The sequence below is a fragment of the Schistocerca serialis genome, chromosome 5 (assembly GCF_023864345.2).
Source record: "Schistocerca serialis cubense isolate TAMUIC-IGC-003099 chromosome 5, iqSchSeri2.2, whole genome shotgun sequence".
Classification (NCBI taxonomy): Eukaryota; Metazoa; Arthropoda; class Insecta; order Orthoptera; family Acrididae; genus Schistocerca; species Schistocerca serialis.
The window spans coordinates 357,396,458-357,408,890 of NC_064642.1; positions in this window are offsets into that span (position 1 = coordinate 357,396,458).

The window sequence follows — 12,433 nt, forward strand, 5'->3', positions numbered from 1 at the left end:
GACAATTATACTACTGAAAGATGACATCACCGACAGAGTAGACATCAAACGTGAAGTGATGCAGGTGGTTCGCAGCTGACCACGTGTCTTCCATTACTTCCACAGGTGCCATGAAAGCGCAGGACAACTTCTCCCACAGAAAAATGTTGCTCCCACCAGCCTGTGTCGATGGTGCGCTGCACGTTTCGCCTCGATGACGCCGTTTGTGGAGACGACCATCGACCTAGTATAGCAAAAATGTGAATTTACCCGAAGAGCCGACGCGTTTCCATTGTTCGAAGGTTGAATCCCGACGATCCCGTGCTCACTGCAATGCTAATTGACGATGTCGTTGGGTGAACATGCAAACACGTAGGGGTTGTCATCTGCGGAACTCCATGACCAACAATGTACGATTAATGGTGAGCTCTGAAACATTTGTGCGTGCACCAGAATTGTGTTCATCCGGCAGAGATCCGTCCTACCTTACAGAGCAGACAAGCCTCCGAGCCCCAAGTTCTGTAAACAGCCGTGTACGTCCAAGCATTTGTCGCCTACTGATAGTTTCACTGTTCTTCTACTTCTTTCCGTAGATGCTCACGACAGTAGCACTTGAACATTCGACCAGCTTCGCCGTTTTCGAAATACTTGTTCACAGGCTCATCGTCATAATGATTTGCCCCTTGTCAAATTCGCTTATCTAAATGAATTTCCCCATTTGCGGCCCATCCCTTCGCTAGGGTGATTCCTCGCCCGTGTCTGCTCCACTTAAGTACTTTTGCTGCCGCATCAGGTGCCCACAATCCCACTCGGTTCAAAACGACCACAGGCAGTGTGAAATTTCCCCTTAGAAAAAATTATACATGACTGTGTTTATACTGACACACAATATCTTTAGCGCAACGCAATCTGACTTTCAAAAATCCCTACAAAAGAATGGCCCTGACTAACATTAACCTATACCTTTCACAAATCACTTACCTCACCAAAAGTCTTCGTTATTCGAACTACTGCAATATAGTGAGCGTCACTACTGCCAGCTAAATAAAAGATTCAAACTACTGAAGGCACTAACTACTAGTAGGCATAGTTAGCAAATGAAAGATTTTGATAGAGAATAAACAATGTATTTACTTCAATAGTGTTCAAAAGTCATAATGTACATAGCAGTTCATGACATCCAGTCTTACAAATTTCAAAACTCCGCCATCTCTCTCCCCACATCCACCACTGCTGGCGGCTCACCTCCAACTGCGCAACGCTACGCGCTGTTAACAGCCAACTGCCCAACATTACAATGGCAGACGACAATGCAAACTAGCCATAGACTGCACACAGCATAGGCAGTGATTTTCATACAGAGTAATACGTGGCGTTACCAATAAGAAAACCTAAACAGCCTAGTTACAAGTGGCAACACCCGCTTCCTGTCTGGTGGGGAACGACTGCTGAACATGTACTACTTTTTCAGCGGAGGTGTCCGAATAGGCTACACTAGTACATCGCTGTATATCATCAGGTGTAGTTGGTATGTCGTTGTAGATAGGATCTTTCAGCTTTCGCCACGGAAAAAATACTACAGGCTTCATATCTGGGAAACGGGCCGGCCATGGTACAAGTCCTCCACGTCCAGTTCAATGATTTGGAAAAAAAAATCATGAAGACATGCTATAGTACTTCGTGCACTATGGGCCGGACAGCCATCATGTTGGTACCACATGAACGTCTTCTAGCATCCCTGGGATATTGTGTGTTAGGAGGATGCGATATTTGTGCGCGTTCAGTGTTCCGTCTATGAAAAACGGGCCTATGAGCTGATGGTTCACTGTCCCAAATCAGTCATTTCCACTCCATGCACGTCGACGAAGCGAATGAGCATTGCCAACAGACCAAAAGCGCATGTTTCGTCGGTTTACTTGCCCATGACTGGTAAACGTAGCTTCATCACTAAGCAAGACACATGATACATCTGGAGTATTCGGTCTTAATGTCCATGTACATAATATGATTATTATAATAGTTACCAGACACCTGGCTGAAAATGACTTACAAGTTCGTGGCGCCCCCCATCGCTAGTGCTGAAATTTAATATGGTGTTGACCCACCTTTAGCGTTGATGACAACTTCTACTCTCGCAGGCATACGTTCAATCAGGTGCTGGAAGATTTCTTGGAGAATGCCAGTCCATTCTTCACGCAGTGCTGCACTGAGGACAGGTGTCGATTTGGGTCGGTGAGGCTTGGCACGAAGTAGAGGTTCTAAAACGTCCCAAAAGTGTTATATAGGATGCAGGTCAGGACTCTTTGCAGGCCAGTCCATTACAGGGATGTTATTGTAGTGTAGGCACTCCGCCACAGACCGTCCATTATGAACAGGTGCTCGATCGTGTTGAAAGATGCAATCGCAACAGTGGGAAGCAAGAAGACGCTTAAAACATCAATGTGGGCCTGTGCAAAACAACAAGGGGTGGAAGCCCCCTCCAAGAAAAACATAACCACACCATAACACCACGGCCTCCGAATTGTGCTGTTGGCAGTAGACACGCTGGCAGATGACGTTCACCGGGTATTGTCCATATCCACACCCTGCCATCGGATCGCCACACAGTGTCTACGCTCCTTACACCAAGCGAGGCGTCGTTGGGGATCTACCGACGTGATGTGTGGCTTATGACCAGCCCCTCGACCATGAAATACAAGTTTTCTCACCTCACGCCTAACTGTCATAGTACTTGTAGTGGATCCTGATGCAGTTTGGAATTCCTGCGTGATGGTCTGGATAGAAGTTTGCCTTTTACACATTATGATCCTCTTCAGCAGTCGGCGGTCTCTGTCAGTCAACAAACGAGCTCGACCTGTACGCTTTTGTGCTGTACGTGTCCCTTCACATTTCCACTTCACTATCACACCGGAAACAGTGGACCTAGGGATGTTTAGGAGTGTGGAAATCTCGTGTACAGACGTAGGACACAAGCGACACCCAATCACCTGACGACGTTCGAAGTGCATGAGTTCCACGGAGCGCCCCATTCTGCTCTCTCACGATGTCTGACTACTGAGGTCGCTGATATGGCGTTCCTGGCAATAGGCGGCAGCACAATGCACCTAATATGAAAAACGTATGTTTTTGGGGGTGTCGGGATGCTTTTGATCACATCATGTATGTCGATGGAGAACGCGTAGGAAACGTGCCTCTCTCATGTCACTTCTTAGTACGATCGCGCGGGAACTAACGTGCGGATCGATTACAACAGCAGCAAGAACATTAATGTCCCCCTCGTCTATTGTCACTTCTTTCCTTCTGTTACGTTGTCTAGGAGTTACACTACTACCACCATGTAATGGCTGAAGAGACTGAGAAGTAACTTCCGTGATGATTAACGTCTATTGGGATATCTTGCCGCATACATAGTACAAGAATGAACTACATTCTTCCTATACTCTGCATACTCTGAGTACGTCAGCTTTTTCTGCAATGGTAAATCCCATCATCCGCTCACGACCTAAGGCTTTGTCTGTCACACACACCGAATAGCAAGTCGTAATGCACTCGAGGAACACACAAGTACGCTGGTAACAAACATAACAACATCGTTCCTAGCAACTACACAGAGCGATTCTAGGCGCTACAGTCTGGAACCGCGAGACCGCTATGGTCTCAGGTTCGAATCCTGCCTCGGGCATGGACATGTGTGATGTCCTTAGGTTAGTTAGGTTTAAGTAGTTCTACGTTCTAGGGGACTGATGACCTCAGATGACTGGGAGTAAGGCGCTGATAATCCAACATGGCGGACCGGAAGCTGAGTTTTCCAGCGGATCGCGCTCTGTTAAAACTAGAGCGCGATCCGCCAGGCGCCTCGTGCTGCGACTAAGTCCCGTTCAAGGTCACCCGCCAATATGGCGGCGCACACAGCCATATAGAGCACCCACCCACCTCCCCAGGGGTCGTAACCCCTGCAACCCACAATATAGACAGATGCTTCAGTAGCTGCGGCAGCTAACTCAACACAGCCATGCTGTATAGATTTAAAAGACAAGAAATTAAGGTAAAATTAGAGGTAGCGTTTAAAAAAAAAAAAAAAAAAAAGAATCTCACGAGATAGATAAGGATGCTTCGCAACTTTATAATGACCAATAAAAAAAAATAGAAATTAAAAAGTGGGACATAATAGTATACTAGACGGATGAAAAACTGTACTAGAGAGATTCCCAGAGTGTCCCAGAGTGCATCCCAGAGTGCCACAGAGAGAATCCCAGAGTGCCCCAGAGAACTAAAACACTAAGAAGAATCGCTTCTCGGCTTTTGGCAAGATCAATGTGTAGTAATATAAATAAATATATAAATATTTAAATCTCATAATAGGACTCCAAGCCTAATTGAGGCTTATCACTGCCTCTTACAATAGCAATAGTTAACCAACTATTACCAGTTACAACCCCTGTATTGTACAAGAAAAATGAATCTTAGCTCCTACAAAAGTAATAGGTTCATTTAGTAGCTCTTCTTGTGCTACATTATTAGGAGTAAGACTAAATGTATCCACAGTCTTGTACACAGGCAATCTTGATCTTCTTGTATATCTTCTCCTCCTGTACGGCATGGCTGTGTGCTCTGTGCAGCGGCCTCGAGTCAAATGAGCGTGCAGCTGCCTGTACTGAGGAAGTTACTACTGATAAGACTGGGCGCAGCAGGAAGTAGCGCGCTGATAATCCAACATGGCGCACCGGAAGCTGAATTTTCCAGCGGATCACGCTCTATTAAAACTAGAGCACGATCCGCCGCGGCACTGCGGCAGCCAAGCGAAGCTCGTTCAAGGTCACCCGCCAATATGGCGGCGCACACAGCCATATGCTCAGAGCCATTTGAACCATTTTTGAGCCCGCATCTCGTGGTCGTGCGGTAGCGTTCTCGCTTCCCACGCCCGGGTTCCCGGGTTCGATTCCCGGCGGGGTCAGGGATTTTCTCTGCCTCGTGATGGCTGGGTGTTGTGTGCTGTCCTTAGGTTAGTTAGGTTTAAGTAGTTCTAAGTTCTAGAGGACTTATGACCACAGCAGTTGAGTCCCATAGTGCTCAGAGCCATTTGAACCATTTGAACCATTTTTGAACTACACAGACTGAATGGCACAAGCAAGTGTTGGTGTGGAAAATTTTCAAAATAAGATATCTCGTAAACGACTAGCACTAAAATCCTGCAAAAAACAACGCAGACTTTCTAGTTTACCCTAATTTTAATTTGTTAACGTCAACAGGCATTGCTACATTTAAAAAAGCGTATGTTTGCACAAATTATACACATGCTAAGTAATATTATAATCTGTTTATTGGATAAAAATACGAGCCTCTGACTACCAATCCGTTCTGTGAAAACCGCACATCAATTAGTACTTTTAATTTACGCATAATTTGCGTTCCGAGTTTTATTGGATTCACCCTAATAAGCACCGACATACAGACCGGGGATTCGAGTGGCTTTTGTGTCTTTCCCACGTGCGTGCAATAAATCCGGAAACGAGAAATATGGCGTCGTTGTTACCAAATGCGTCCAAACAGGACCACCGTGCAGTTATCCTTTCTTGGCTGTCAAAGAAGAAACCCCGGTAGACCTCCATCCGAGAATGAAAAATGGGTATGGGGCAGCATGTCTGTCGATAACAACCATTATCGAATGCGACAAGGGATGTTGCTGCTTCATGATAACACACGTCCCATACTACAAATGTCGTGACGCAGAAGCTAAGCCAACTCAAATGGGAGACACTCGGGCACCCCCCTATGGTCCTGATCTGTCCCCCGTGCCATTGTCACGCCTTCGGTCCCTTAAGAAAGGCCTTAAAGGGTCTCGCTGGATGTAGAATTTTCGTGCAGCGACACCGAACTTAAGCTATGTAGACGAGGAATTGGAACTCTGAGCTCGGACGCAAAGTGTCTCGCAGTTTCACACTTCCACACAACCAGATCTTCGAAGTAGTGTTTACTGGAACCTGCAGTGAGAATTCCGAAAACAGAAAATCATCATCATATTATCAATCGTATCTCATAGTGCAACGAGAAATCCGAAAAGAGAGAGAAGTTCTGTCGATTGTCCAAACGCTTGCTGTAGTATTTCAATATACGTCGTAGTTACTGTGCCTGCGTTCTTGGTATCAAGAAAAATAGTAAATTGTAATTTAAAATTAAGTCAGCCGTTTTGACTGTCATGAATAAAAACAGATAGTATGTTCAATTATGACGTGTTAGTTCAGTGTGGACTAAGGCTACTGCCTGAGTTAACTTCCCGAAAAATCGTGAAGATGTGGTTTCATAATAAATCGTATCTTTATGTATAAGTTTTCATATACACAGCTAAGTAATCTATTTCTCTATTAAATCATCCCTTTGGAAAGTCTATATTGGTTAATTTTCTGCACACTGTTGTTGGTAATTGTAATTAAAATTCTAATATGCAATAATGAAGGATTTCTATACCGGCTACTGCAAAATGACCAAGCAGCATAGTAAAATAAATATTTGCAAAAAAGAAAAAAAATTAAAGATATTTTGAATTGATGATCAAATTAGAACGAATTAAACGGTTTTAAACATTTATTTTATGTTTTGAGAAGAAATATGAAAATCCCTATGTTCACGCGTTGAACTTATTCAAAGAAATACATTGGTTATAATTTTAAACTTTTAACATCCTTGGACCAATCGAGTAAACTTCCGCCATATACATAAAATGTATGGAGGAGGCCAATAAACAAAGAAGGCGGACAGCTGCTCTAGTAATTTTTACTGTAAACGTCGTCAAAAACAACAAATTCTGAACCTTCTGTGGCTTCGTTCAGTGGCGTACAGACAGTGCTGCTGAGGTTTGTGCTACAAGATCTGCATCTTCTGTCGATGGTGCCTCATTAACAGCTGCATTTGATGCTAATGCTGTTACTGTGTTTGGAAAAAAAGTATGAATTGCGGATCCATGGTACAATAAAATAAATTCTAAATCATTGTCGTCAGTATAAGGAAGTGAGCGAAACGCCGCCCATTGACACAAGAGAAAGACCAAAGCCCCTAAGAAAAAGGAGTCACCATGTGCATATCCGAACACAGATCCATCTGGTAGTTTGTCTGAGAATATTATTGTGGCTGTCAACTGTGGTCAGTACCAAAAAAGCTGAGATTATCAAATGACATTTAAAAGAAATTCCAAGAGTATGACATTTGTCTAGAGGTATAACTGCAGAAAGAGACCCCCCCCCTCGCCCCGCCCCTCCCCCCCCCCCTCCTGGTTGTCTCACGCATTGCTGGCAAATTTCATGGATCATTGTCTGTGTGCCCGAGATACAAAAGTATGCTTGTGTGCGTGTAGGTAGTGCACCCTATTCTGGCAGTTCGTTAGACTCGAAAAATAAAACCAAACAGATAGAGATTTGCGTTATATAACGCCGCTAGAGCTAAGAGAACACCTAGGCTCTCTTTCAAAGCATAATCCAATAAGTTCAAACTGAATCAAATTTAAAATTTTATTCCCGAAGTTTGTTTCAACAGCAATCGAACATTATAACCGGTGCGTAGATATTCCTTGAGTATAGACCGAAATTTATTTTGTACGTTGGTATTTCGCTATAGGTAAATCTGACGTCAGCAATGCAACTTCAAGAATTTTCTGTTTGCTTCATTAGCGTGTGAAGGTCTTGGTGTTGATGTTTACGATGCGATGAACGCCGCTATCATTAGATGTTTAACATTAGAATCGCAAGGCATCTGCTCGGCTTGCCATGGAATAGGAAACGCTGCTTATGTCTATTAAGTAAACACTACAGCGCCTCGTAAAATGACCCGGAAGAATCGTGATCTGAGCGGGATAAACTCCCTGTCGGAATAATGAGAAAATCCCTAATGCATCAAGGACACTTAACTTTTTATTCTGCACGGCTACAAATGGTCTTCAGTGCCTGTCCTAATCTTCGTTAGTAAAACTGATGGCACCGAAGATTAGGCTGACACACATCGTTATTCATGAGATGTCAGCATTCCGTCACTGTGTCAGTGTTCCCTGCGTCCGCCCAGCATGGCGTCTGATACTAGTCAGTCTCGTTCCTTTCCTATTTTTTTTATCTCTTTAGTATTCCACTGGGCATACAACGCTTTCTGACTTGTCCTAATTGTATAGTCAATCTTTAGCTATCTGTATCATCTTCCTCTCTAATGCCACATTCAGCACCAAATTCATTATTCCTGGAGGATTTAGCATGTGTGCCACTAACGTACCCCTCATCCATATGTCCATCCTTTTGACTGGAGGTCTTGGGAACCACGGCCTTTCACTGTTTTAAGAAAATGAAAAGGCTAGAGCCATTCTTATGATTTTATTTATTGTGTACTACCAGTTTCGGCGCTTCAGTGTGCCATTCAGGCCTTGGTTGATGCTGAAGGGGTTATCGGGATCCACATATACGCTGCAACAGTGGCCAACATAACTGGTTATAAGGACTATCTGCAACTGTGATGTCAGTACTACAACTATCAACTGCCCAGTGGGGATTTGTGTGTCCCACGTTAATGGCTCTGAGATTACTAGCGGACTATTAAGTTATAAATAGATACATTTGGTTATTGAACTGTTGATGTTTGCATGAACTTATTTTGGAACTTATTGGTTCCTCTGATAAATAATGCTACAGACTGTGCTCTGATATTTCTGTTGCCGGATCTCCTAGGAAGCGCCGCGACGTTGATATGTTGAAAGACATCTTAAAATATCATGACACCGTACTAACCAGCAGACCAATGCTTGAATTCTCTTTGCGATTACTGCTGTCACTCGAAGAATTGCAGCTATACAATTTGATAATTATAGAGACAGTAACAAAATCTACTCTTTCAAATTTAATTGTTGCACGTATCTCGATTGCTTAGTGCTGAAGCGCCATGAAATAAAAACAAAACGCGATATAAAAATTAAAGACCCCCGCCTTCTTATTGCAACAGTTACAGTGAACATACGATATCCTTTAGAATGTGGCCTCAGGCAGCAATGCGGAATTCATCCAGAATTCCAAACATGCACATATGTAGTTTTGTGTTTGCACAGTAGGTATTTGGTTTTGACTTTCATCATCAGACGTGTTCCCGTGACGCTGCTAAAATGCTGAGAACGAAAATAATAAAAATCAATGTATTCTTGTTTCTGTAACATCTCTGACGTTAGCAGAGGCGACGCTCCTCTCGGCTTTAAGGAGGGTAATAAAATCTTTGACCAACCCTAACACTTACAAACATAATTATGTAATCCTGACGCTTTATACGGCAGATTCTGTATCTAAAACCGCGCTTAAGTTGTTGAGGCTTAGTAGCGAACTATTTCTTACATAATGATATAGTCTATCACTTTGAATTGGTGTAAGGTAAATTAATAAAAATCACCCAAATAGATACACAGAAACCTTTCTGGACGTGAGTCCAAAGCAGAGTAATATTCCGTTCTATTTTTAGGATGTGCTCATGAAAAGCGACTATCGATTTACGCACAGCAGTGATTCGAGTAGAGAACCGCTATATACTTTTCAGATCTCCAACTGGCCTGTTTATGGAAAACAAATGCAAATCTAGAAAAGGGTGATCAGTCATACTCGAACCAACATCCTTCAAATATCACCTCCAGTTCATGCCAGTACATCTTCTTTCTTCGAGTGAATAAATCGGTACGCCTTCTTCTACTTCTTTTGTTATATTTTGCTAGCCCGCTTATTGAGATGAATTTTAGAAGAAAAAAAAATCATCGACAAGACTCAGAGAAATCAGAAGCACTTCCGACGATGTCTAACACTGCTCAGGACTAAACGTTAAGAACAAAAATGTTTCATGAATCTTCAGAGTTTCTAAGGAAAAACAAAGCTCGTTAGCATTTTGAAAAATTTCTCTTTCTTCCGACAATTTGGATGCAAAAAAAAAAAAAAAAAAAAAAAAAAAATGCGTAATGGAACATTTTCGTAAAGATCGGTCCGAAAATTGGCGACGTACGATTGAATGTATTTTAACAGCATCTTGATCTTGAAGTGAAGGAATTTCTCGTTCGTTTTCTGTCAGATATGAAAAAGTTTGGAGGCGCTCGATGAATATTTTAACTTGCCTACAGAAATGAAAGCCACGTAATATTTGTTGTAATAATAAAAATCAGTAAACAGCGAAACAGCATTCGAAATTCAATAAAAATTCATGGAAATAGTAGCATTTTTCGTCGCATTACCTTTCAAATGTAATAGATACAAAATAATATGTCTAGTGTTGAAAAAAATAAAAACTTGGAACAGATACGAGTTCAATCCAGCGATAAGCCGATTACAGAGTTTGAACGCTACCCACGTGAAGGCCGATACCTCGTACTGCAGGTCATAACGCATTGGTACATTACTGATGCGCAGAACTTTTCTTGCGCTTTTCTTGAAAACGCCTAAGCAGTATGCCGTACTACTTGCACATTTTGTTGTCCTAATGGACTACTGAAACTGTACAAAGTCTGAAATTAATTCGCTATTTGAAAACCGATGCCTCCACTTGTCAGTGGAAAAATGAGTAAACGAAATGGTTGCAGTGTAAGCAAGTGCTTTCGATTGCAAACCTAGAATTTGCACAGAGTGAAGCTGATGCTGATACCGCTTCTTGGTCATCTTTGATATTCACAGAAAACGACAACTGTGGCATACATCATCCTGTGACGGACAAAAGTGTGACTTGTTGGCACTGCAATTCAGAGTGGAAATTACCTCGCCCATACACGTACAAGACGCCGACGGGAAACATGTAAAAACTTGTTTCAGTTATGTGTCAAGGATGATTATAAGCTATTTTCCTCCAAGTTAATCGGCGCAACGGCATGTAACGAAGAGGTAATCACGTCTCCAATTACTCTATATTATTCCAATTCTGTTTTACCTCACGTTGCAACTTCACTTACTGCTCATAATTTCCTTACACGTCGGATGATTTCCGTTCAGAATGCGAGCAGTATAAAAAGATCCGTGTTCGCACTCTGCTTTCAGTTTGACGTATTTTTCTTTTCTCTTACAGCGCATTTTTCGTGTTATTGGCAAGTAGTTATTAGAGGCAGGCCGTAAGCCCAAGTTAGGAAGTACAGCGTTCTCAAACTTTTTTTCTCTCTTCCGTTAACCCAACGTGATAAGTATTCCATACCGACGAGCAATACTCAGGAAACGCGGGTTTTCTAAAGCCATCATCCCACGGGACGAGACAGCAAAGTTGACGTGGACACGAACGAGCCCTCGGACCTCACAGGACGAGCTTGTTAACGTGACTTGCCACTCAGTGCTCTCCAGCGGTCGTTGTCGACACTATTTGGCTTCCAAACGACATAGTTTCTTTACTAAAATGCACGCGCGTAAAATAGCCTCGTTAACTCTTTTAACGACTGTCGAATAAGAGCGGAGAAAATCACGAAGAAGATTCTGGACTCGTCGATGGCTCGAACAGCAAAAGGCTGATAGAGGAACGCTAGATAATGCTGTACTGCGAGCTGGGATACGTTCTAGACGAAGTTATTCGTTACCTCGATTACATTTTCATTCAATTTTCGGTACAGTGTCTAATGTCAGTTTGGGCATTCATATTCTCGATGTCGCATTGACTATCAACACTCTGAAATAACGTATTTCACCACATAGATTTCACGATCGAGAGTCGTTTCGGAATTTCATCCGAATGGGAGACCTCTTCGAAGTTGCTCACCACCACTGAAAAAGATATTTACCAGCAAGATACAAACATGAGCCAGTCCATAAACCCATATAAATGTATATTATTATTATTGTTATGTGCGATCCTGTTGGATCACGCAAAGCTTCTTGAGTCTTTTTCCTTTTTTCCACACTGCTCTCATTTTTTCCTGCTTGGGGACTCTTCCCTTCCTCTTTTAATTTTGTTCCTGCTTTCTTCGGAACTTCGTTCTCTGACTGGACTTCCCATCCGTCAACTTTCTGCTTAAATACTTTTCTGTCCAAAATATCTGAATAATTTATCTGAGCTTTCTGTAGGTCCTTTTTGACCGCTTGTATGCAGGGTATAGTTTTAGGTCCGATGTATTTAAGAATTTTGTGCGTAAGTCTTGTTTTGGGAAGCCTAGAGATATGCTCATAAAAATTTAATCGCCTTTTTATAATGCCTGCGGCAAGGTTGGACAATTTCTCAGTTGTTTGACGAGATAGTAGTCTATAGCCCTCTTCTGTTTTCTTTGGCCCTACTATCTTTCTGATGATTTTACGCTCTTCCTTTTATAAATTTTCTAGATCACCTTTTATATGGACTGTCAGGGTTTCACTGGCATACAGGAATTCAGGCGTTAATACAGTATTATAGTGTCTAATTTCAGTGTTTTGGAACAAGCTTTTTTAATGTACACCTTGTAGGTTCTTCCCAAGGCACTCTTTAGTTTTTGGAGGCGAATGTTTTGTGCTATTTT